This window comes from Pseudophryne corroboree, chromosome 4, assembly GCF_028390025.1.
Source record: "Pseudophryne corroboree isolate aPseCor3 chromosome 4, aPseCor3.hap2, whole genome shotgun sequence".
Classification (NCBI taxonomy): Eukaryota; Metazoa; Chordata; class Amphibia; order Anura; family Myobatrachidae; genus Pseudophryne; species Pseudophryne corroboree.
Window position 1 is genome coordinate 404,818,615 of NC_086447.1, and position 26,351 is coordinate 404,844,965.

Sequence of the window (26,351 nt, forward strand, 5' to 3'; positions counted from 1 at the left end):
TGTCCTTCTAACGGGATCCACAAGTAAAGGCAGTAATGGGGACCTGGTCCAGGTGAAAAGTTCCTCAGGAGATTGAGTGATAAACACTGGGCACGTACAGCAGCAATCACCAACGCGTTTCGTTGCGTTCACGCAACTTTTTCAAGGTATTGATAGTGCTGTTAACCAGGGTTTTTATACCCTCACCAATATGGATGCTCATTTGCATATGTGATTGACAGTGACCAAATCCTCTCATTATATGACCAAATAATGACAGACAGAATATATAGAATGTTAAATATTCAACACACAATTAATCATGTGTATAGTATACCTTATTATTCGTAGCTACAAATGAATTTCACTAAAAAACAACAAGTCACATGACTAACATGGTATAATGGGGGAGCGAAATAATAACAAACCCGAAATGGATTAGAAAGAACTCCTAATGGTCCTTAAGTAATCGGACTGGGAGTCTTTATCCATTTATTGCACAAACCCGACTGAGGACAGGTGTAAAGATTACCTCTTAGTGTGGAACCTGTACCCGGCATGAGTGAGGCACGTCATAAATCTGCGCCAGATGGTCCGGGCGACGGCATGTGAGCGTCCTCAACAGGGCGCGTCACTAGCCGCCGCCTGGGGTTCGCTGACGCGCTGGTCAGGTCCGGCCTACGTCAGTGATGGTGCGCGGCCGGGATTAGTATGTCATCCCAGCGCGACCACAAGGACTGGTAAACGTAGGGGTTACCGTGGTGATGGACACCGCAGTGCGCGTCGCCTAGGCAACGTACACCACACTGTTCAGCCCCACAGCAGACGGAAACGAATATCAAAAAGATAGTTATATGAAAATCAAAACTCAAAGTGTGTGAATAATCACAATCGATGGTTCCGATTAGATTGAGGAAACAGAAGATTTGAACTGGCGGGTTCAATGTTTAAGAATAGTAATCTTCTGTAGTACACAATAGTTGAAGATGTTGATATTGGCAAACATTGTAAGATAACAGATAAATACATGTACAATGAATAATACAAAATAAAAAATAATAATTAATAATGGATATCAATATATAGAATCTGGGAATCACAAGAATACCAATAAGGAAAAGAAAACAGAAAAAAAGGGGAAAAGGGAAATATAACCATGGGTGAGTACATGCATGGAATATAACCACCCCTGTCGGGGGTGATTCCATGGGAATAGATGCAAACCAAGAGCCTGTCTAGAAGGAGCAGGGAGAAAGGAATCACGTGTTTATGTCACTAGATTCAGTTCAATCTGTTCGTTCAGACCAGAGGGATGTATCGTGTTTAGCCTGAACATCGAATAGAGTTCTTGTTTACATAATGCTTTGTAACGATCCCCACCTCTCTTAGTTTTCACTACATGTTCAATAGCTACTACGCTAAGGAGACTCGGATCACTATCATGACAGTCTCTAAAATGCCTAGAAACACTATGTGTTTGTAATTTGTTGATAATGTTCCGACGGTGTTCCATGAACCGAACTTTGATACTTCTTATCGTCCGTCCCACATATCTTTTGTTACAGGTACATGTCAGCAAATATATTACATAATTAGTGTCACAATTCATGAAGCTGGTCAAATTGTATTCTTCACCTCCCTCAACTGTAATTGATGTGGTTTTCCTAGGGATGTGTTTACACGTGGTACATCTGGTTGTGCCACAGCGATGGAAGCCTGGGGGACGCACTGGTATCCATGATTCCCGTGTCTCTCCCTCTATATCCACTGGAGGGATTGTTTTGAGAAAACTAGGGGCCAAGATATTCTTGAGGGAGCGTCCTTTTTTAAATATAAAAGAAGGTCTGTTTGGCAAAGTTCCTCTGAGTAACGTGTCTTGGTTAAGCATCCCAAAATTTCTACATATTATTCGTTTAATGGACATGCTTTCGCTGTTGAAAGTTGATATGAAGGCTAAATCTTCCTGATAAACAGTGTGAGCATGGCTACTCTCCTGACCTGGTAAAGGTGGTTTTTTGTTAATTTTTGATTTGAGAAGAGTGTCCCTATCTACATGTAGGACTTCTTGCATAGTTCTCTTTAGCGGTGACAATGGGTAACCCCTTAGTTGGAACGCTTCAATCATTAAGTTCGCTTGTTCTAAATATTTATTATCATCCGTACAATTACGCCGCAGGCGTAAGAATTGCCCCCGAGGAATATTTTTCTTCCAAGGGGGGTAGTGAGCGCTCTGGTAGTGCAAATAGGCGTTCGTCGCGACTTCTTTGGTGAAGTTAGAAGTGTATATTTTACCATCCCTGGCTTCAAGAGTTATATCCAAAAAATTGATGGTGGTAGGGTGATAGGAGTGGGTGAAACGGAGATTAAAGTGATTAGAGTTTAAACTATTAACAAAGTGGAGTGCCGATGACAGATCCCCATCCCAAATAGTAAAAAGATCATCTATATATCGGCCATAGAGGACCAGATTCGCGCCAAAGCCCCCGCCCCACACATGGGTGTCCTCAAAGGCACCCATGTAAAGGTTGGCGTATCTCAGCGCAAATCTGGTCCCCATGGCCGTGCCCATCACCTGGAGATAATACGTGTCCAAAAACATAAAATAGTTGTGTTTAAGAATGAAAGAAATGGCATCCAACAAAAAAGTCTCGTGTCTCTCTGGAAGGTCCCCATCAGCTCGTAATCTCAATGCTATTGCATCACGGCCCAAATCATGTGGAATATTAGTGTACAAACTTTGTACATCGAGGGTCATAAATGCATAACCCTCTTTCCATGTCACATCTTGCAACTGTTGTAAAAAATGGGTAGTATCTTTGATGTGGGACCTTAGTGTAGAGACACGAGGTTGGAGGAAGGAATCAACATAAAATGACAGATTAGAAGATAGAGAACCTATACCCGAGATAATGGGGCGACCAGGGGGTGCACTAAGTGATTTGTGTATCTTGGGGAGGTGGTAAAAAATAGGAACAGTAGGGTGTTTGGTGAATAAAAAATTTAATTCATCTTTGGAGATAACTCCATCGGCCAGGGCATCATCAAGTATATGCTGAAACTTGATGATGCATATATTTCAGCATATACTTGATGATGCCCTGGCCGATGGAGTTATCTCCAAAGATGAATTTAATTTTTTATTCACCAAACACCCTACTGTTCCTATTTTTTACCACCTCCCCAAGATACACAAATCACTTAGTGCACCCCCTGGTCGCCCCATTATCTCGGGTATAGGTTCTCTATCTTCTAATCTGTCATTTTATGTTGATTCCTTCCTCCAACCTCGTGTCTCTACACTAAGGTCCCACATCAAAGATACTACCCATTTTTTACAACAGTTGCAAGATGTGACATGGAAAGAGGGTTATGCATTTATGACCCTCGATGTACAAAGTTTGTACACTAATATTCCACATGATTTGGGCCGTGATGCAATAGCATTGAGATTACGAGCTGATGGGGACCTTCCAGAGAGACACGAGACTTTTTTGTTGGATGCCATTTCTTTCATTCTTAAACACAACTATTTTATGTTTTTGGACACGTATTATCTCCAGGTGATGGGCACGGCCATGGGGACCAGATTTGCGCCGAGTTACGCCAACCTTTACATGGGTGCCTTTGAGGACACCCATGTGTGGGGCGGGGGCTTTGGCGCGAATCTGGTCCTCTATGGCCGATATATAGATGATCTTTTTATTATTTGGGATGGGGATCTGTCATCGGCACTCCACTTTGTTAATAGTTTAAACTCTAATCACTTTAATCTCCGTTTCACCCACTCCTATCACCCTACCACCATCAATTTTTTGGATATAACTCTTGAAGCCAGGGATGGTAAAATATACACTTCTAACTTCACAAAAGAAGTCGCGACGAACGCCTATTTGCACTACCAGAGCGCTCACTACCCCCCTTGGAAGAAAAATATTCCTCGGGGGCAATTCTTACGCCTGCGGCGTAATTGTACGGATGATAATAAATATTTAGAACAAGCGAACTTAATGATTGAAGCGTTCCAACTAAGGGGTTACCCATTGTCACCGCTAAAGAGAACTATGCAAGAAGTCCTACATGTAGATAGGGACACTCTTCTCAAATCAAAAATTAACAAAAAACCACCTTTACCAGGTCAGGAGAGTAGCCATGCTCACACTGTTTATCAGGAAGATTTAGCCTTCATATCAACTTTCAACAGCGAAAGCATGTCCATTAAACGAATAATATGTAGAAATTTTGGGATGCTTAACCAAGACACGTTACTCAGAGGAACTTTGCCAAACAGACCTTCTTTTATATTTAAAAAAGGACGCTCCCTCAAGAATATCTTGGCCCCTAGTTTTCTCAAAACAATCCCTCCAGTGGATATAGAGGGAGAGACACGGGAATCATGGATACCAGTGCGTCCCCCAGGCTTCCATCGCTGTGGCACAACCAGATGTACCACGTGTAAACACATCCCTAGGAAAACCACATCAATTACAGTTGAGGGAGGTGAAGAATACAATTTGACCAGCTTCATGAATTGTGACACTAATTATGTCATATAATTGCTGACATGTACCTGTAACAAAAGATATGTGGGACGGACGATAAGAAGTATCAAAGTTCGGTTCATGGAACACCGTCGGAACATTATCAACAAATTACAAACACATAGTGTTTCTAGGCATTTTAGAGACTGTCATGATAGTGATCCGAGTCTCCTTAGCGTAGTAGCTATTGAACATGTAGTGAAAACTAAGAGAGGTGGGGATCGTTACAAAGCATTATGTAAACAAGAACTCTATTCGATGTTCAGGCTAAACACGATACATCCCTCTGGTCTGAACGAACAGATTGAACTGAATCTAGTGACATAAACACGTGATTCCTTTCTCCCTGCTCCTTCTAGACAGGCTCTTGGTTTGCATCTATTCCCATGGAATCACCCCCGACAGGGGTGTTATATTCCATGCATGTACTCACCCATGGTTATATTTCCCTTTTCCCCTTTTTTTCTGTTTTATTTTCCTTATTGGTATTCTTGTGATTCCCAGATTCTATATATTGATATCCATTATTAATTATTATTTTTTATTTTGTATTATTCATTGTACATGTATTTATCTGTTATCTTACAATGTTTGCCAATATCAACATCTTCAACTATTGTGTACTACAGAAGATTACTATTCTTAAACATTGAACCCGCCAGTTCAAATCTTCTGTTTCCTCAATCTAATCGGAACCATCGATTGTGATTATTCACACACTTTGAGTTTTGAATTTCATATAACTATCTTTTTGATATTCGTTTCCGTTTGCTGTGGGGCTGAACAGTGTGGTGTACGTTGCCTAGGCGACGCGCACTGCGGTGTCCGTCACCACGGTAACCCCTACGTTTACCAGTCCTTGTGGTCGCGCTGGGATGACATACTAATCCCGGCCGCGCACCATCACTGACGTAGGCCGGACCTGACCAGCGCGTCAGCGAACCCCAGGCGGCGGCTAGTGACGCGCCCTGTTGAGGACGCTCACATGCCGTCGCCCGGACCATCTGGCGCAGATTTATGACGTGCCGCACTCATGCCGGGTACAGGTTCCACACTAAGAGGTAATCTTTACACCTGTCCTCAGTCGGGTTTGTGCAATAAATGGATAAAGACTCCCAGTCCGATTACTTAAGGACCATTAGGAGTTCTTTCTAATCCATTTCGGGTTTGTTATTATTTCGCTCCCCCATTATACCATGTTAGTCATGTGACTTGTTGTTTTTTAGAGAAATTCATTTGTAGCTACGAATAATAAGGTATACTATACACATGATTAATTGTGTGTTGAATATTTAACATTCTATATATTCTGTCTGTCATTATTTGGTCATATAATGAGAGGATTTGGTCACTGTCAATCACATATGCAAATGAGCATCCATATTGGTGAGGGTATAAAAACCCTGGTTAACAGCACTATCAATACCTTGAAAAAGTTGCGTGAACGCAACGAAATGCGTTGGTGATTGCTGCTGTACGTGCCCAGTGTTTATCACTCAATCTCCTGAGGAACTTTTCACCTGGACCAGGTCCCCATTACTGCCTTTACTTGTGGATCCCGTTAGAAGGACATCTTTCCACCGTGGAACTTTTACACAGCCATACAAGGGACTACCTCTTGCGGATGCCAACCGCTTAAAACACCTTGGACAACTGCTGGTGGTAAATATATACACGATGGATCACTAACGGGACACTCAGAGTCTATCACTAGGGGACTGTACATTGGAACAGGTTTGAATGTTTCCCACCAACTCTCACTGAGACCGAGAGGGGCACAGCTGTTTTGAGACCTAACACATATTGTGTTTTCCAATTTCTTTTAATATCGTACTTTTTAATACATTTTAATTCATTTTAATGTTCAAATAAATGTGTGATTTTCAATGTGACCACTCTTCTCTCATATATGACCAGCAAGCGCTTTAACCTTTTCTTTGTGTATTGCTTGTGACTTGGGGGTCTGACCAACCTCCCTTTGTTTTAGCTGCTGTGTAGCACCTCCCCAATCAGCGCCTGGAGCAAAATCCACCCTAGGGTGTGTTTTCTCTTTTCTTTTGCATCAGACACCGGAAACTCGACTAGTAGTAAATCGCTGCCGCTGGAATACCGGTGATGTAGCTGATTCTCTCCCTTTATGGGTGTCCTCCACAACCAAAGAGTGAGAATATAATCTGTAGCAAGCACAGCGAGCCACTGCGCCCTCAGCATGGTGAGTGCAGCGAGCCTGTAAGGGGCTTTCCAGCACTCACCTCAATGCTGGCATACTGGTGGCCACCAGTCATTCATACTGAACATATATACAGTGCTGCCATCAGAAATTGTGGGGCCTGGGACTGACAAAATATATAAATAAATTCTGTGAACAGTTGCGGTGGCACATATACGTGCCCCAATAGTAGCGCCGCAACGCTTACTATAATGACCACACGCACACAGATACACACATACCCATACACACACACACATAGATACACACACACTTAGATACACACACACACACACACACACACACACACACACACTTTCTCTCTCTTACTCACTTTCCCTAACTTACATAACACAGGAAATGTTGCAGAGCATTTTCCTGTGACCTGTGGTAGCAGACATCTTAGTCCCGTGTAACCCTGCCCCCTCCATTTTGGTATCCCCACCCCTTTTCATACCCGAGTTCTGACACTGTCACAGGAGGGGATAGAGTACGCTGCATACTTCAATTGAAAATGTCCCTCCCAAAATAGCCGCAGCCTCAGAGGTGACAGTTATTAAAGATACTAGAGGAGCCTCCTCTAGTATCATAATAACTGTCTCCCATGAGGCGGTGGCCATTTTGGGAGGGGCGCTTACAATTGATGCTTGCAGCATCTTCTCTCCCTCCTGTGACTGTCAGATCTCGGGCACAAAAGGGGGAGGAGCAAAGCAGCAGGCGGATGGCGGCATGAGCAGCCCGGGCCCTCTCCTCTCTGTTAGAGAGGCCGGGCCCGGGACTACTGTGCCCGCAGCACCCCCCTGATGGCAGGCCTGCATATATATATATATATATATATATATATATATGTACATACATATACCTTTCAAGATATTTTGTAAGGTACAATATACATAATCTTTAAGCACTTGTCTCAAAATATAGTTGTTTTCCAGTGCTACTTAAGTGAAACAGAGTGCATTGTTAGTAACCATTATTATGTGTATAAGGACGGTCACTTCAAATGCAAATTTATATCAACACATTGGGGGTGATTCTGAGTTGTTCACTCGCTAGCAGATGTTAGCAACATTGCACATACTAAGCCGCTGCCCTCTGGCGGCTTAGCATGTGCGAACGAAAGATTAGCAATTGCGAACGAAAGATTAGCAGAATAGCGAATAGAAAATTATTTGCAGTTTCTGAGTAGCTCCAGACCTACTCACAAATAGCGATCAGTGATCACAACTCACAAATAGCGATCAGTTCAGTCAGTTTCGTTCCTGGTTTGACGTCACACACACGCTCAGCGTTCGGCCAGCCACTCCCCCGTTTCTCCAGACACTCCCGCGTTTTTCCCTGACACGCCTGCGTTTTTCCGCACACTCCCAGAAAACGGCCAATTTCCGCCCAGAAACACCCACTTCCTGTCAATCATACTCTGATCACTTCAACGATGAAAAATCTTCGTTCGGACGTGAGTAAATCTACTAAGTTTTGAGCAAAAGTACTAACCGCATGCGCACTGCGAACCATGCGCATGCGCATTTTTGCCTTAATCGCTCCGTTGAGAAAATTGGCTCAACTCGGAATGACCCCCATTGTTTTTAACCTATAGGAACAGTTTGTACTATATGTAGCAAATTATAGAAAAAATTATTACAGTGAATGAAATAATTCAATTTGTTCTAATGTTCTAATAACAAAGCAAATCAGTGGTCCAAAAGAATAATCCAGGAAAAGATTAGTGAAGAAAATTATTTCAGGAAACTGATTAAATGATTTAGCCGAAGCCGTATCAGTGTTAATCTAGTTCAGTCAAGCTTTTTAGGTTGTGCCCTGTAGGCATAGATAAGAGTGTCTATCTGGAGAGATTTTTTATAATGGTTGAAAATGGTTACAGTTAATGGAAGCATATTGCAATCAAATTATGATTATATCTAGCTCATTACACTTAGAATATTAAAAGTATATGTTCAGAGAAAAACATCAATATGAACTACAGTATATTATGTACAAACAGTTTTGTAGCAGTTAAAATATTGTGTATAATGTATCATTCTAGCTTGCTTATGTGCCACTCAGACTGCATTGGAAGGGTTAAAAAATCACAAATGGCATTATATATATATATATATATATATATATATATACACACACACACACATTAATTATGCTCTAGGCAGATCGCAGTATGTTCTCTAGTCAGTGAAGTCATTTACAAAAGAGGTGCAATATTTTTTTGTACAATAGTGTCTGCTGTACCCAAACAGGTTCATATTTCCATTCCATGTTTTGAAGTTCATCCAGCAGACACATTCCATGGCCGATTAAAAAGTCTCTGAGGCATTTTGCCCTGTGCTTACGCATCTTTCATGTTCGTAAATGACCTTTCCTGTCTGCATGCCAACTCAAGTTTCACTTTCTAGTTATTTAACTGCCAGCCAACTGCATTTATCCAAGTCATGCCGCGAAGTAAGTGCAATAAATTGTCTCATCTTCTGTAAATCATAATTTATTTTTTAAATATTCAAATAATCATAGTTGTAGCAGTATCTGTGATAGGTATTGAGGAAATATAAGCAATCTTGTACTGGTAAAATCTAGTTCTTGATTTCCAGGGCCAGATTTCTCTATGCCATTATAGGGAGCACTCATTTAAAATAAAGGCTCATCATTATGTAGGAATTGAATGGATACAACAGGTATTGTTTAACAGCACTTTTTGAATTTGTGTCTAACTGATAAAGATTAATTTTGTCTTCCAGTACTCTAAAGATGCTATTTTTGGATTTAGGGTGAGATGTATCAAAGATCCAATATAAAATACAATAATTTCTGATCATGCTCATGGACATAACAGCAATCACTCCCCCAGTATTAATCAATTACTATCCACTGGTACAGCTCCTCTAGGACCCAGCAACTACTGTAGCACTTTTCTTACTTTATACATTTCTGCTGGTAAATTACAGTCCCTGTGAAAACTTTAATTCCAGGTTCCTGACCCAGAAGTTGTGCAAGCACACAATAGTATAGAGGTATCCCCAAGAATCCATCTCTGGGAAACCTTAAGTTATTGTAGTCCAAAAAATACAATGGCTAGTATCATAGCGAGAGGGCATTAGCTTTAAAGGTACAGCTCCAACACATAAGGGCAGATCCTACATCTGAGATTTTTCATAAACCTATATTGCTATAACTTGCACTTAGTATCATGGGAATGTAAGGTTGTTTTACTTTGACAGCATTAGGTTTAAACTCTTTATATGTAAAAGTGATTTTTATTTAAATAAATACCAGAAGAAAATACTTTGTGTTTCTTGTTTCATTCAACTTTCCAATATAGCAAATAGAATCTTCTAAGTGTGGGTTTGCATCAAAAAAGACCTGCACTTGAAAATGATTATGCATATTATTATTATTATTAGTAGTAGTAGTAGTAGTAGTAGTAGTAGTAGTAGTAGTAGTAGAAGTATTAATTATTATTATTACAGGTTGAGTATCCCATATCCAAATATTCCGTAATACAGAATATTCCGAAATACGGACTTTTTTGAGTGAGAGTGAGATAGTGAAACCTTTGTTTTCTGATGGCTCAATGTACACAAACGTTGTTTAATACACAAAGTTATAAAAAATATTGTATTAAATGACCTCCAGGCTGTGTGTGTAAGGTGTATATGAAACATAAATGAATTGTGTGAATGTACACACACTTTGTTTAATGCACAAAGTTATTAAAAATATTGGCTAAAATTAACTTCAGGCTGTGTGTATAAGGTGTATATGCAACATAAATGCATTCTGTGCTTAGATTTAGGTCTCATCACCATGATATCTCATTATGGGATGCAATTATTCCGAAATACGGAAAAATCCGATATCCAAAATACCTCTGGTCCCAAGCATTTTGGATAAGGGATACTCAACCTGTATTATTATTATTATTATTATTATTATTATTATTATATTTATTGTTTTTTTCCCATCTCAAAGTTACCTCTTACTATGGGGGTCATTCCGAGTTGTTCGCTCGTTGCCGATTTTCACTATACTGCGATTAGTCGCTTACTGCGCATGTGCAAGGTTCGCAGAGCGCATGCGCTTAGTTATTTTACACAAAAGTTAGGTATTTTACTCACAGAATAACAAAGCTTTTTCATCGTTCTGGTGATCGTAGTGTGATTGACAGGAAGTGGGTGTTTCTGGGCGGAAACTGGCCGTTTTCTGGGAGTGTGCAAAAAAATGCTGGCGTTTCTGGCAAAAACGCGGGAGTGTCTGAAGAAACGGGGGAGTGTCTGGGCGAACGCTGGGTGTGTTTGTAACGTCAAACCAGGAACGAAACTGACTGAACTGATCGCAATGTAGGAGTAAGTCTGGAGCTACTCAGAAACTGCTAAGAAATTTCTATTCGCAATTCTGCTAATCTTTCGTTCGCAATTCTGCTATGCTAAAATACATTCCCAGAGGGCGGCGGCTTAGCGTGTGCAATGCTGCTAAAAGCAGCAAGCGAGCGAACAACTCGGAATGAGGGCCTATGTGAAGTAATAATGTGGTAGCCAACAAAGCCTACCAGCTTTGAAAATATACAACATACTGCATTCACGGAGTGGACCCCTTTTTTATCTGATACAAGATGAGGTGGATCTGAAAAATTGATCCCACTATGGTATCTGTGGTTAATTCCACTTTTGATGTACTATTTTAATCATTGGTGATGAAAGACATAAACTACTAAAGGGGCACATGTCACCAATATACAGAAAATGTCTATTTTCCAAACTGCAAAGTGAAATTGTCTGGGGAGGGGGCATTATACCCACCACTGCAAAGTAAGAGTGGGACTTGTCCTCCACACTGCAGGTGCATATGCGAGAATGAGCCCTGCTAGTGCTCTGCATCAAAGGTATTAAGGAACCAGTAAATTCTAAAATTCATATATAAATCATAAAGGTAATAAACACTGTTCAATGTAAGCCATTTATTCTAATGCAACTCTATTATATAGTAAAGTATTACATCTTCTCTGTGCTATCATCAACTGACGCCCATCTTGCATATTTAGGATAGAAACACAATATGGTGCAGCTCAACAGGCTGAAACTACAGTTACATGACTTGCTATAAAATTTGTCACAAATCAACAAAGAGAATTTACTTAGAGCAATCTTATCAAGCTGTCAGATGCTCCTGGCCTCATTTACTAAGTGCATTGTACACACACTGTCAAATGTCTTGGCTATCCACCTGTGCTAAGCTAGCCAAATATCTGACCAACTTTTATCCAACTAACCAACTGTACAACTTTTGTACAGCTTATCTGAATAAACTAGATGGTTTGCCAAGCACATGTGAAAGTATATTGTATATCTGGAAAATGCCCCTACAATTTAATAATGCTTCAAACTTCTATCACTTTAGATCCAGTTTCTTAAATTACTTTAATTTTTTTACTGGGCACTGGGACAAAATTAAGTGTTCTGTGTTCCAGGGCCGGCTCTAGGCATGCTCGAATAGAGCAGCCGCGCAGGGCGCCACCCTTAATGGGCGCCACGCGCTGGCGCCGCCATATTCGATGGTGGAGCCGGCCCTGTGTGTGTGCTGCTGCAGCATTTGGCGGTCGCGCTGTGTATGCGCGCTGCGCGGCGCCGGTATCTAACGTCAGACGCCGGCGCCGCGCATAGCCCGCCTGCACAAGTGGCCGCCCACCCGCCCGCCAGCCCGGACCCAGGCTCAGGCTCACTCGCCCGGCCTCCCGCCCGCCCGCCAGCGCTCCCACACAGGCGGACAGCAGTACTCCTCCCCAGCGCCGCAGGTATTTTTATTTTTTTTTGGGGGGGGGAGATCCGCACTGTGGGGGCATTTCTGGCACACAGGGGGCATTTTTGGTTATGTGGGGGCATTTCTGGCACTGTGGGGGCATTTCTGGCTCTGTGGGGGGCATTTCTGGCACTGTGGGGGCATTGCATATCTGGCTCTGTGGGGGCATATTTGGCACTGTGGGGGCATATCAGGCACTGTGGGGACATATCTGGCCCTGTGGGGGCATATCAGGCACTGTGGGGACATATCTGGCACTGTGGGGGCATTTCTGGCACTGTGGGGGCATTTCTGGCACTGTGGGGGCATTTATCTGGCTCTGTGGGGGCATTTATCTGGCACTGTGGGGGCATTTATGGCACTGTGGGGGCATTTCTGGCACTGTGGGGGCATATCAGGCACTGTGGGGACATATCAGGCACTGTGGGGGCATATCTGGCACTGTGGGGGCATATCTGGCACTGTGGGGACATATCTGGCACTGTGGGGGCATTTAACTGGCTCTGTGGGGGCATTTATCTGGCACTGTGGGGGCATTTCTGGCACTGTGGGGGCATTTCTGGCACCGTGGGGGCATATCTGGCACTGTGGGGGCATATCTGGCACTGTGGGGACATATCTGGCACTGTGGGGGCATTTATCTGGCTCTGTGGGGGCATTTATCTGGCACTGTGGGGGCATTTATGTATCAGGCACCGTGGGGGCATTTATGTATCAGGCACCGTGGGGGCATTTATGTATCAGGCACCGTGGGGGCATTTATGTATCAGGCACCGTGGGGGCATTTATGTATCATGCACCGTGGGGGCATTTATGTATCATGCACCGTGGGGGCATTTATGTATCAGGCACCATGGGGACATTTATGTATCTGGCACCGTGGGGGCATTTATGTATCTGGCACCGTGGGGGCATTTATGTATCAGGCACCGTGGGGACATTTATGTATCTGGCACCGTGGGGGCATTTATGTATCTGGCACCGTGGGGGCATTTATGTATCTGGCACCGTGGGGGCATTTATGTATCTGGCACCGTGGGGGCATTTCTTGCACTGTGGGGGCATTTCTTGCACTGTGGGGACATTTCTTGCACTGTGGGGGCATATCTTGCACTGTGAGGGCATTAATGTATGTGGCACTGTGGGGGCATATCTGCGCTGTGGGGGCATTTATCCATCTGGAACTGTGTGGCCATTTATGTAGCTGGCACTGCTGGGGGGCATGTCACGTGTAGCTGGCACTGCTGGGGGGCATGTCATGTGTAGCTGGCACTGCTGGGGGGCATATCATGTAGTGTTCCCGCTAGGCGTCTGTGGCTGGGCAGTGTGTCTCAGTGCTCTACCTGGCGCAATGTGTCTAACGTGCTCTTATAGGAGGTTCTACCTGGTGCAATGTGTATTAGCTGCACTACTGTGTGGTGTAATGTGAATTGCCACTATAATGTGGCTACGCACCTTCCCCACGAAGTAACTCCCCTAAATTTTTGCTGCGCGCCTTCGGCGCGCACTGTCCATGCTTTAGCGTGTGGAAATGGGAACAACAAGCATTACAGTATGTACATCATTTTGCCCACCTAACTTAAAAATGTGCCCTCCCTGTGATCAGCAACCTGCCCTAAAAAGTGAACACTAGCACGTGTAGCTGGCACTGCTGGAGGGCATGTCATGTGTAGCTGGCACTGCTGGGGGGCGAGACCACGCCCACTTTTTCAGGAGGCCACGCCCACTTTTCCAAGAGCGCGCGCGCCTTCGGCGCGCGCATGGGGGGGGGGGGCACTTTTACATTTTCTCGCTCAGGGTGCTAGTAGGCCTGGTGCCGGCCCTGCTGTGTTCACTGATTATGCCATTTCAATAATCTTGGTCTGCAGAATGAATTTTACTTTTTTACTGCTCTTGCCATTTGTGGCATGAAGGCATGTGCTATCCCCATTGTGGGTGGTGTAAAATGGATAATAGTTTCCTTTTTCTGGCCCTTCTTTAAGCAGCTGTGGAACTTGAAGACTATCAAAGAAGGTCTCAGAATTACTAAATGACTTTTCTAATTCATGCTGGTATGAAGAAGAGCAAGAAACATACTTACTAACTAACCCCAATGGGGCAATGAACCCTTTGCTTGTTTTTTAGGTGAGCAATAGGAAGTAAGGATCCCCATCATTTATGGTCAGAGGCAGCAATGTTTTTTTCTATTCCTTGCACAGGTGGCATGGATCTTATCCCATGGTCATGCTCATCTCCACCTCCCTCACTATTTATACCAAAATCTGCAGTGTTACAGAGCAGGGATGTCCATTGATAGGCTAAACTATTCTATGGGTTACAATCAATGGTTTCATACCAGTGTCCCCTGGTACCCCACTGTCATTCACCTCTACCCTACCTTGGGCCCAATCGTCCACCACTCTGCCCATATCCTTCCCTCCTCTACCTACCTCACCTCATACCACTCTGTACCACCATTTACTCCCTCCATGCTCAACTGCTGCAGTGTCCCTTCCTAGCCCAGGAGCCAGCACCCTCACTACACCCTCTGTATCCCTGTCTTCTAAATCCATCTCACCTCATTGCTACAGCAAACCTGATAATCTCATTCACATCACTCCCCTAGCTTCTCTCCCTCTCACCTGTGCCCTCTGGAATGCCAGATCTGTCTGTAACAAACTGGTCCCCACCCATGACTTTTTCATCTCAAATTCCTTGCATCTCCTAACCATCACTGAAACCTGGATTACTCCCTCTGACACAGTTCTCCCGCTGCTCTCTCTGCTGGGGGTCTCACATTCTCACCCCCCCCCGACCTGGGGGTCGCCACGGTGGTGGTGTTGGGCTCCTACTACCCTCTAGCTACTTATACCAACTCATACCACCAGAACCATCCCTTACATTCTCTACATTTGAGATCCATGCCATATGCCTCTTCCAACCTCTTCATCTTCGAGTATCTGTCATTTGCTGCCCCCCTGGCATGCCCTCCAAATTCCTTGACAACTTTTCGTGATACTGCTCTCTCCTGGCTGTCTTCCTACATTTCTGACTGTTCCTTCTCTGTCTCCTCTCATGACTCCACCGCCCCCCCACTTCCTCTACCAGTAGGTATACCCCAAGGTTCTTTTCTTGGGCCTCTCCTTTTCTCTCTCTACACATCCTCATTAGGTGAGCTCATTAGCTCTTTTGACTTAAAATATCATCTCTACGCTGATGATACTCAAATCTACCTTTCCTCCCATGACCTCTCCTCTGCTCTCCTCACTCGTATCTCCAACTGTCTCTCTGCAACCTCCTCCTGGATGTCCCAGCGCTTTCTTAAACTTAACATGTCTAAGACTGAGCTAATCATCTTTCCTCCCTCCTGCATAACCTCACCTCCCACAATTGAATTATCCATTGATAGTACAACTATCTCCTCTAGCCCCCAAGTGTGATGTCTTAGAGTAATCCTTGACTCCTCCCTCTCCTTCAAACCAAACATTCAGTACCTCTCAAAAACCTGCCATTTCCACCTCAAAAACATCTCCAGGATCAGACCCTTTCTCACGCAGGATACTACTAAGACCCTCATTCACTCACTGGTCATCTCCAGATTAGACTACTACAATCTCCTCCTATCTGGCCTCCCTCAAAAATGCCTCTCCCCACTTCAATCTATCCTCAATGCTGCTGCCCATCTCATTTTCCTCAACAAACGTACTACATCCACTTCCCCTCTTTTGCAGGACCTTCACTGGCTACCCTTCCCATTCAAAATCCAATTCAAGCTTCTCACACTCACCTACAAAGCCCTCGCCCACTCTTCTCCCTCTTACATCTCTGTACTTATCTCTCTTTACATTCCCACCTGTCCTCTTCGCTCTGCTAATGCACGCCATCTCTCCTGCCAACTAATTACCTCCTCCCACTCCTACCTACAAGATTTTGCATGTGCTGCTAACTATCTTTAGAATGCTCTACCTCTCCCCATCCAACTCTCCACCTCTCTACAAAACTTCAAACGGGCTCCCAAGACCCACTTCTTCACCAAACCCAGTCAACTCTCCTACTAATAGACCCTCTTGTCTATGCTCACTGTCTACCCCTTCTGTGTCACTCCAGTCTGTTAGCCCCTCACCTTTTAGATTGTAAGCTTGCAAGAGCAAGGACTTCTTTCCTCCTGTGCCTTTCCTTTTCTTACTTACACTATCTTATACTCCATACTCCCTTTGATGGCACCTAACCCCAGGTTTTTCTATACCTGTCCTATTTTGTCATGTACTGTAAGTGCGGTTTTCTTGTTTGCTCATTAGATTATGTACTGTGTAATGGGCACTGCGGATCCCTTGTGGCGCCATATAAATAAAGGATAATAATAATAATAATAATAAATAATTGTTACTAAGCACTGATGGCTTCATTGAAGGAGACTATCAATGGTCAACCCTCCAATAGAGATCCCTACCAGTAGTTAGCTGGGAATTCCCCCCTACTTTATGACTTAACTACATGACATTTCCCAAACCTAATATGGAGCTGGAAACTCCTGTGTGCAGAGGGTTATTACTTCAAAGTATTTCTTTGACTACTTCTAAAAAAAAGGAAAATCTGAAAAATTAAGTGACTTAGGACATAAGAACATGCAGTCTGCCAAAACTGCATTACTGGTCAGAGGATTTCTGTATTTACAGGTAATATTCCTATAATGTAGGGGTCTATATGGACATCTTCCAAGGAGTGTGGCAATTTATTTTCTGCTGCGGTCCATCTGCTATCACTCACTTTACTTATTAGCCTTTGTCAGGCCAGTATCTCTTCAGAGCCTGTGTCCCAATGAGTTACCAATGGTAATTTGCCCCCCGTTTGAGTTATGTGACAGTGAATAATGTTACTTTTCAGGGCTTGCTGCAATATTTGTTTAATAGGGCAGTAGTTAGATGCTTATCAAAGTTAGAATCTTTGGATGCATTTTTTCAGTGCAGTAAATGTTCCTAAATGTTATAATTGATGTGACATTGTTACTCTGTGATTAGATCTGGTTATGATACATCATCACTCACCATTTTTACTAAATGAACACAGTAAACTGTAACACAATTAAAAATAGTCAAGTATATTAATATTTATAAGTTTTCAGCACAAGAAAATCTGAGATTGTCATAGCTATGGTAAATAATTTATATGATATTATATCCATTTCATTATGGACTATGTCTTTTGCTTAGGCTTTCAATTCAGTTTACCTATTTTAAATTCATGGAAAGCAGCAGAAAATTATTTTTTTTAACCACAGGGTCAGTTACTTGCTGTGTTTTTTAATTAGAAGAACACACTGTGACTATGGTTTGAAAATGAATGGTAACTTGGGCTCTTGTCTACTGGTGTTAATAAAATATTGAGCTGAAAGCTAGAACAGTCATAGGTTGAAATTCATTTAATTGCATCCACAAAAAGGAAAATTATGTGTGCATGCTTAATAGTCAATTCACTGAAATGTTGTGTAGTTTAAAATCAATTTCATTTAGTGCCTCAAGGTTTCATAATGGTTCCATAATCTCAGCAAAAACGGCAGTATATCATATATATCCTTCACATTTCCCAGGGGCACGACTTTAAAATGAACGCAAATAATAACACTATACAGTATTTATCACTGAAAAAATGTAAAACTTGTCCCTTGCCTTGTAGTATATAAATAGACACAGAATTACGGACATGAAGTAGGTTGCTACAAATGAAGAGATAAATTGTGCTATCCTTTATTACTACCATCACTTATGTTTATTTTTGTAAAATTCTAATACTATTTGTCATAATGTACATTTGTCATAATGTACATTTTAAAAGTATGAGTCTACATGATATTATAATATGGTAATAATGATAATTTATTTTTGCAATTTATTTTTTATTTATTTTTTATTTTTTAAATAGTAAAATAATAAAATAAAAAATATAAGTTTAAGAAAAAAAAATTAAAACTATGTAACTATGAAATACTGTGCCCAGAACAATAATGAAAGGCCTTCAGTTTATTTTATCATTTACAGATGTGTCCTCATACATTTTACCTCAATACGCCCTGCAGCGGGAGATGACAGGTCCCGTGCAACTCAGTTAGCGTCAGGCACCTTTTTGTACTGAAATTGCATTTGCATTGCTATGTGAATGGGATGCACATGCAGAATCTGCTGTTTAAAATTATATGAGACATACCTATATTCTCTGTGCATCTGCTGTTTAACATGCCATGAGGGCTGTTTAATGCACCAGGAGGCTAGATGTAAATAGACACATTTGTAAATAGCATTCTAGCCAATTACAAATATATCGATATAGATCAAGATCAAGCCAAATAGACCAAGCCAAATATGAGGTTCAAAGGATCTGGTACTTTTGACCCAATATTGCCCTTCAAAACCTTTTTAGGAATTGTTGATCTGGAATGTAAACAGGGTGCGACTAACACCAAAGTATTTGATAACCTGAGCCATGATGAATGTCGACCATTAATATCATTGCAAAATTTCACCTCTATTGTAATACGCAACGCTGATATGGGCTATGCAGTTGTTCTGCAAAATGATGTTGATTATGATAAAGAGATTAGAAGACAGCTCTCTGATCAATGTACTTATGAGAAGATTGATTACAGCACAATGGTAAGGATCAAAAAGAAAGCAGATGAACTGATAATTATGTCTTTGGCATATAGATGGATATATGATGATACAGTGGATACAGTACAGTGCATAAGTCACTGAAAGCTCCCCAAGGAAGACCTATAATATTAGCTAGGGGGTTGACATTGCAGCCTATAGACAAATTAGTTAATTATTTTTACAACCTTTTGTGAAAACAATTAAAACATATTTGTAGCTATGGGTCATTATTTGGCTGACTTGAGATCTATCAGTATACTTCCCACTGATTGTTTATTTGGGACATTAGATGTCTGTTTCCTGAAAACACTAAAAATCCCTATTGAAGCAGGGATAGTAGCAGAGGAAAAGGAACTACCATTGGGTCCATATGAAGGATCATCTGTTGAAATATTACATGCACATAGCAGTAGCAACTATGGGGATCAATGTAGGACCCTCTTATGCTAATATATACTGTACATGAATTTGGTACGAACATAAACACATTCTAAATAAGTCTGAAGATAACATTGTATATTTCAAGAGATATATAGATGATATATTTGTAATTTGAAGGGGTGATGCTGAGTCCTTTTTTGATGTGGTACATACTATAAATCAGTGGTTATCAAACTCGGTCCTCAGGACCCCACACAGTGCATGTTTTGCAGGTAACCGAGCAATCGCACAGGTGTATTAATTACTCACTGACACATTTTAAAAGATCCACAGGTGGAGCTAATTATTTCACTTGCGATTCTGTGAGGTGACCTGCAAAACATGCACTGTGTGGGGTCCTGAGGACCGAGTTTGAGAACCTGTGCTCCAAATGTATTAGACACCCCAGTCCATTTAATGGCCTCTGTGGATAAGGACATAATGAGTTTCTTTGGTGTCACAGTATTTCAAAATTATTCCAGCTTGGACTATAGACTATATAGGAAATCAACTGATAGGAATACTTTATTATGGGCAATGAATCATCACCCTGATTCTCTTGAGTCCAATCTACCAGTGACGCAATTCACAAGGGTGCTGCGGAACAATTCTAATTCAGAGTATGCTGAGTCTCAACTATGTGAATGCTATGAGAGATTTGTAGAATATACGGTAGTTTCAAGGCATCAGTAGTAGAGAGATGCATCACTATGGCTAAGAATATTGTATGGAATGAACAAAGAATTTCTACTAAGAAAACAGACCCTGGATGATTTTGAATATACACTGTGATAACAATCTGAAGGCTCCACAGAAAGCCATCAAGAAACATTGGCCTATTGTGTCAACTGATACAGCCTTTAAAAGATGATTATGAAGCCGCCATTGCTAAGTGTGAACAGAGGTTGTAATCTGAAGGATTATCTATTACGAGCGGATATGCATCCAAATGTCAAGCTGAAGTCTCAGAGGCTAACTCAAAGCAACAGATGCTACAAGTGCCTTGGTTGTACAACCTGTAGAGCTTTAATAACAGGTAAATATTTCTGCCACAAACATAATGGCAAAAATATCAATTTAAGAAATAGGCTAACATGTCAGTTGGATAATATATTATAGTTCTTTTCCTGTCCCTGTGGGTTGCTATATGTAGGCAAGACTGTGTGGACATTTTAAGAGTGCATGACAGAAAACTGTTCTACTTTCCATCTGGCCTATGAAACAGGCTCATCTGATAAACTGGTAGCAGTGCATTTTTTGAAAGAGAGACATAAGATTCAGATATCTATGTTGCAGTACCATGGGCTGGCGCTCCTGAAAAGGGAGGCCAGATGGATCCATTAATTGGAGACAATAGCTCTGAAAGGGGCTGAATGACATGAATGAAAAGCTCTGTGAAATATTAAATATTTTTGTTATCTGAAATATATTGTTTTTGACCAAAAAATTGTCAACAGTATTCAGGCATGGGACTCAGCTTTGCTTACCATTCTGATGATCTATTAAGACATTATTATTATTATTATTATTATTATTATTATTATTATTATTATTATTATATTTTTTTCTTATTTTGTTCTGTTTTTAATATGGTTTTTGCACTATTCATAATGTGTTTAAATGGATTTGATATGTAGCCTATTCACCGGATTTGCAACTCGAGACACCATCTATATGAATATGGATGTATGGATTAAATCCCACATTATTATATGTAAATTGATGTTGTGAGCACTCTTCCTGGGTTTGGATGCTTATGAAAAGCAAACAGGAACAAGTCCTCTCCTGAGATTATCACCCCAGCACTCACTAATGTGAAACCATGTGAGTGTGGCTTGTAACCATACTATAGCTTAATATGTATAAAGAGATATATAAGAGAAGATTCCAAGACAAAGAGTACCCTGAGCCCATCTTGAATGAAGCAATGAAGAAAACAAGAAATTTGAATAGAGAAGACCTGCTGAGGTACAAACCGAGAGACAAAATGAAGGACGCAGTCGCTTTTATTACCTCCTACAGTCAACATGAGAGAATAATAAGGAATTCACTTAAAAAGCACTGGAACATTCTTCTGATGGACACAGTATTAAAAGATATCCTACCGCCCGAACCAACACTTATTTTCAAGAAGTCAAGAAACCTGAAGGACTGCCTGGCACCCAGCATGATAAAGGAGAAACCAACCCAAAGGATCCCGATGATTAAGTGTTTAGGATCATATAAATGTGGGAAGTGTAACGTATGTAAATATTTACATCGGAGCAGAAGAACCTTCAGTGACATGGAAAATAAGAAAGAATATACCATTAAACATTTCATGAACTGCAATACAACGTCCGTGATCTACCTATTGGAATGTGCCTGCGGGATGAAATATGTAGGCAAGACCAAGAGACCGTTGAAAATAAGGATCCAGGAACATATTAGAAATATTAAAAATAAAGTCGAAAGCCACACGGTCTCCAGACATTTCACATTACAACACAATTCAAATCCAGAGGACCTTACGTTCAAGGCGATTGAGCATGTGGACCTGGGTGAGAGAGGTGGTGATCTTGCAAACAAGCTCTCAAGACGCGAAATGTACTGGATTTTCCAGTTGGGAACCCTGCAACCAACAGGCCTGAACGAAGGATACGAGATTGCACCTTTCCTGTGAGGTGCAGTATCCTCCTTTTTCATTTAGTCCTGCTTTTCATATTCACAATCTCCCTCTTATTAAACACACTCCTGCACTCTAATAAAACTAATTAAGCCAACCTGACTTCGAGTGTTATTGAGCGATCGGATCACCAGTGTTACGACGTCTCACACGTGTATACAGTCATACCACACTGGCACGCCCAACCTCGTCCGATCTTGGAAGCTAAGCAGTGTATCGGGCCTGACCAGTACCAGGGAAGGGGACTACCTGGGAAGATCAGGTACTGTAGTGAGTGACGATAGGAGGTCAAGCCAACTGGTGGGCGATCTATCAGCACTTATCACCCCCACGACTAAATATGTCCTTTGAAGGAAAATTAAAAACAACCTAATTGAGAAATAAATATTTAATAAAATTTCCAGCAAAATTATTATCTACTATTACTTATCATTTATAATTTTATAATTTTATATATATTTGCATAGATTTACATAATGTGCTGGAAATAAAAGCCTTTAAAACAGCTATATTAATTTGCAGTATACATATATGGTATAAGCACCTCCCCCTCACCTTAGCTTCACCTGAAAGTGCCCTGTCAGTCAGTTCAAGTGGATCACTGTATTATTAATTTATAATTTACATACATATTCAATATTAGCCTATGGGTTGTTTTGAAATTGACAACTGTTGTTTTATGTTAAAAAACACCAATATAAGGATCACTACCAATTGCCTGTTTCTATCTTTTACATGGAAACGTTGCCATGGATATTTCTAAGTGAAATGAATATGGGTCTCCTGAAACTCCAACAAAATGGCCACCGCAACTCCCTTGATTCCTATGGACTTTCAATACAAAGAAATGGCCGCCGTAGAGGAGAAAACCAGGACCAGAGACTGAGGAGACACAACAGAATGTATTGACTTAGAGACAAAAAACGGGTTTCGCCGCCGGCGCATGCGCAGACGCGCACAGGAAGTGGGGCGGAAGTACCCAAAGTCATGTGACCCGCGGCCTCCGTCACCGGAAGTGTGGCGGAAGTGCCGCTATTTAATGTTCTAATCCTTCCCACACAATATATATACACATTTTGAACTTATAAACCACTCGTTTTAGATGCTACTATGCCCCTAATGACACCCACAGACTGCGGTGATGTTTCAATACTACCATCATGTATATTTCTATGTGTGACCTTTAGATTGGATCACCTGACCACCTGTGATGTCACAACTCCTTACCTAGTATGTAAGGGTATAAATAGGCTTAAGGAATCATTCTGTCCCTACCCTTTGAAGAAGTCATATGTGACAAAACGCGTTGGGTTCCCTGCACTGACCCCCTGCCTATTATTTTTAAAAGCTAAGTCTATTCTCCTATCTTATATTTATATATTTTTATCTATTGAAAATTTGTACTTTTTATCTAGTAACTTTTATATTGCATTAAATTTTTATATTTTTATATATATATTTTTTGGCTCATAAATTCAGGGTATTTTAGTACATACTTTTTAAACAACACATGTCGCCGGTACCCCTATCCCCCACTTTTTCCATACTTTTTAGCATTACTCCACCAGCATTGCATTTTTAGGGGGTGGCAGACACCTAAAACAAGGGAGTGTGTGTGTTTTTAAAGATATTCTCTTTTAATCAGTTTTATATAATTTTGGAATTCATCCCACAAGTGGCGCTGTACATATATTTTCTACATATATATATATATACATATACAGTGTATATATATATATATACATACACACACACACACACACACACACACACAGTATATATATACAGTATATATATATATATATATACAGTGTATATATATATATATATATATAAAACAAGAATAAGGGCATCAGCAACCAATGGTATCTATTGTAAAGGAACATATAATATTAAAATGTCTCAATTTTATTAAAAAATTATATTTTTATTCTACAAAAAAGAGTATACTTAAAATGACTTAAACATAGAAATTCAGATCTAAAAAATATTATATACAAAATTCGTAAAAAGTAAGAGATATGTATATGAAGTGCATATAAAAAGCTCTTATCTTGAGTAAGGAGGTCAGTCTAGGGAACAATCATGGAATGACCAGCGCGTTTTATCCATCAGGACTTCATCAAGGACCCTTTTATATATATATATATATATATATATATATATATATATATACGCAGCAGAAAATTACATGGCACCCCGGAATACACCACAATTTATGCTGCATATATTCACTATTTGCGTGGACAGGAACCTGGACCAGTTGTGTCCAGAGGTTGGAGTGCCAGATATTTGCCCCTATACATATATATATATATATATATATATATATATAGTTGGTTATCTCCAATTGTGGAAGAATTATGTTCCAGAATGGGAACGCATTTCCCATCTTGTTTGAAATGTTAATATACAGTGCTTTTTTTTGCCATTTACAAATTGTGTTGAATTTTTTTTATTTCAGCCAATGATAATCATAAATCTACAGAATATACACTGCAAACTATTTATTATTTACTTGTCATATGAACATTGTGAAAAATACACAGATTTTATTTAACCAATAAACTTCCCCCATGAAGGTACACACATGCACACATACTGGATACCAGCACACACACACACACACACACACACACACACACACACACACACACAGACACCACAACTACCACCACTATCCCAACACCATATTACAACCAGCAAGCTAGCTGAAACATTTTTTTTTCATGTTTTATTAACATACTGGGTGGGATGTAATAACATCCGAGATCGCCAGTGGTGCACGATGCTGGCCATTCTCTAACTTTTTTTAAAGGGGCAATAACTTTAATGCATGGTTTTGCCATGTACAGCAGACATATCGAACAACATAAATAGACCTTGTGTTTAGTTCATTAATATTGAAAATAAATAGCTAATAATAGCATAATTAAAGACTTGTCTGGTTTTAGTTGTGATAACACATTTTCCATAGTTAATGTTGCAAATGTAAAGCTGCTCAATCTACCTTAATAGGTTATATAAAGTAGTCCTTTAATTTTAGCTTACTTTATCTTCACTAGAGATAGCATACTTATGATAAATGAAGATAACACAGACTTAGCATTCCTAAAAAAAAGAAAAAATATAGTATCCATTTAATTGCATTCTTGACATTTTAAACAATAGAATATGATAATACATTATCATCAAACTTCTGGTGCTAGCAATTATTCATGTGTTGTCATTATTTTTTAAAATATATTGTGATTATTCTGTACCTTTCTACATAAATTCCAAAAATGAAAAGCTTTACACCAGTAGCTTTGATCTGCAGTCATGCCATTCCCACTATTGAAGTATGAAACATTCATACTTACTGGAGTATTACACATTCCTTATCAGTACACAAGTTCAATTAAAGACAATTATTATGGGCATACAGTATGTACAGTAAAATCTTCTTTAAGACTTTACTAGCAGAAAATGATGACAACAGAGCATTGTTTGGGATTTACAGTAGTATAAACCATCTGGCATAAACGATCATACTAATTTTTATAGTTGGTTTTAACCACACAAATATAAATTAGGGCAATATGGTTTTGGAAATGGATGACACATTTGATGCATTTTAAAATACAACTATCTAGAGCACAAGTAACTAATAGAACATATATAATACAGATAAGTGGTAATAATTGCAATATTGTAACATTTTACTTAAGTTTCAGTTAAATGTTTTGAATTTAATAAGAATATATTTTGCAAATAGTAACCATTGACAAATATAATGTCATTCTTTATATTTAATGTAACTTATCACATCATTACCCACACAGTTTACCTAATCCTGTATTCATCATATCAACAGCACCATCCAGATGTTCTGAAATCCCCATCATTTCCCTTTTTGGCTGACATTTCTTGCATTTTAGCTTCAGTTCTATTTGGTATCTACCAACTCAAAACTAAATTTTTACCACACTTGTTATGAAAGGTGTCAGTAATCATGTTGCAATTAGGAATCATACATTGGTTCTGTAAAAGTAAAATTTGTACATTTGAAAACATACAATAGAGGACAATGGGAGTTTTTAGGCCATGTAGTGTAGGTAAATAAGGAATGT

General features: G+C 40.4%; 1 protein-coding gene and 1 pseudogene across 5 annotated transcripts in view; both read left to right on the top strand.

Moving 5' to 3' along the window:
* Positions 1–26,351, top strand: part of ADGRB3 (adhesion G protein-coupled receptor B3) — a 1,362,616-nt gene that overhangs the window by 339,425 nt on the left and 996,840 nt on the right. The gene's annotated exons all lie outside the window — the stretch shown is intronic.
* Positions 22,394–22,513, top strand: LOC134912857 (5S ribosomal RNA; annotated as a pseudogene).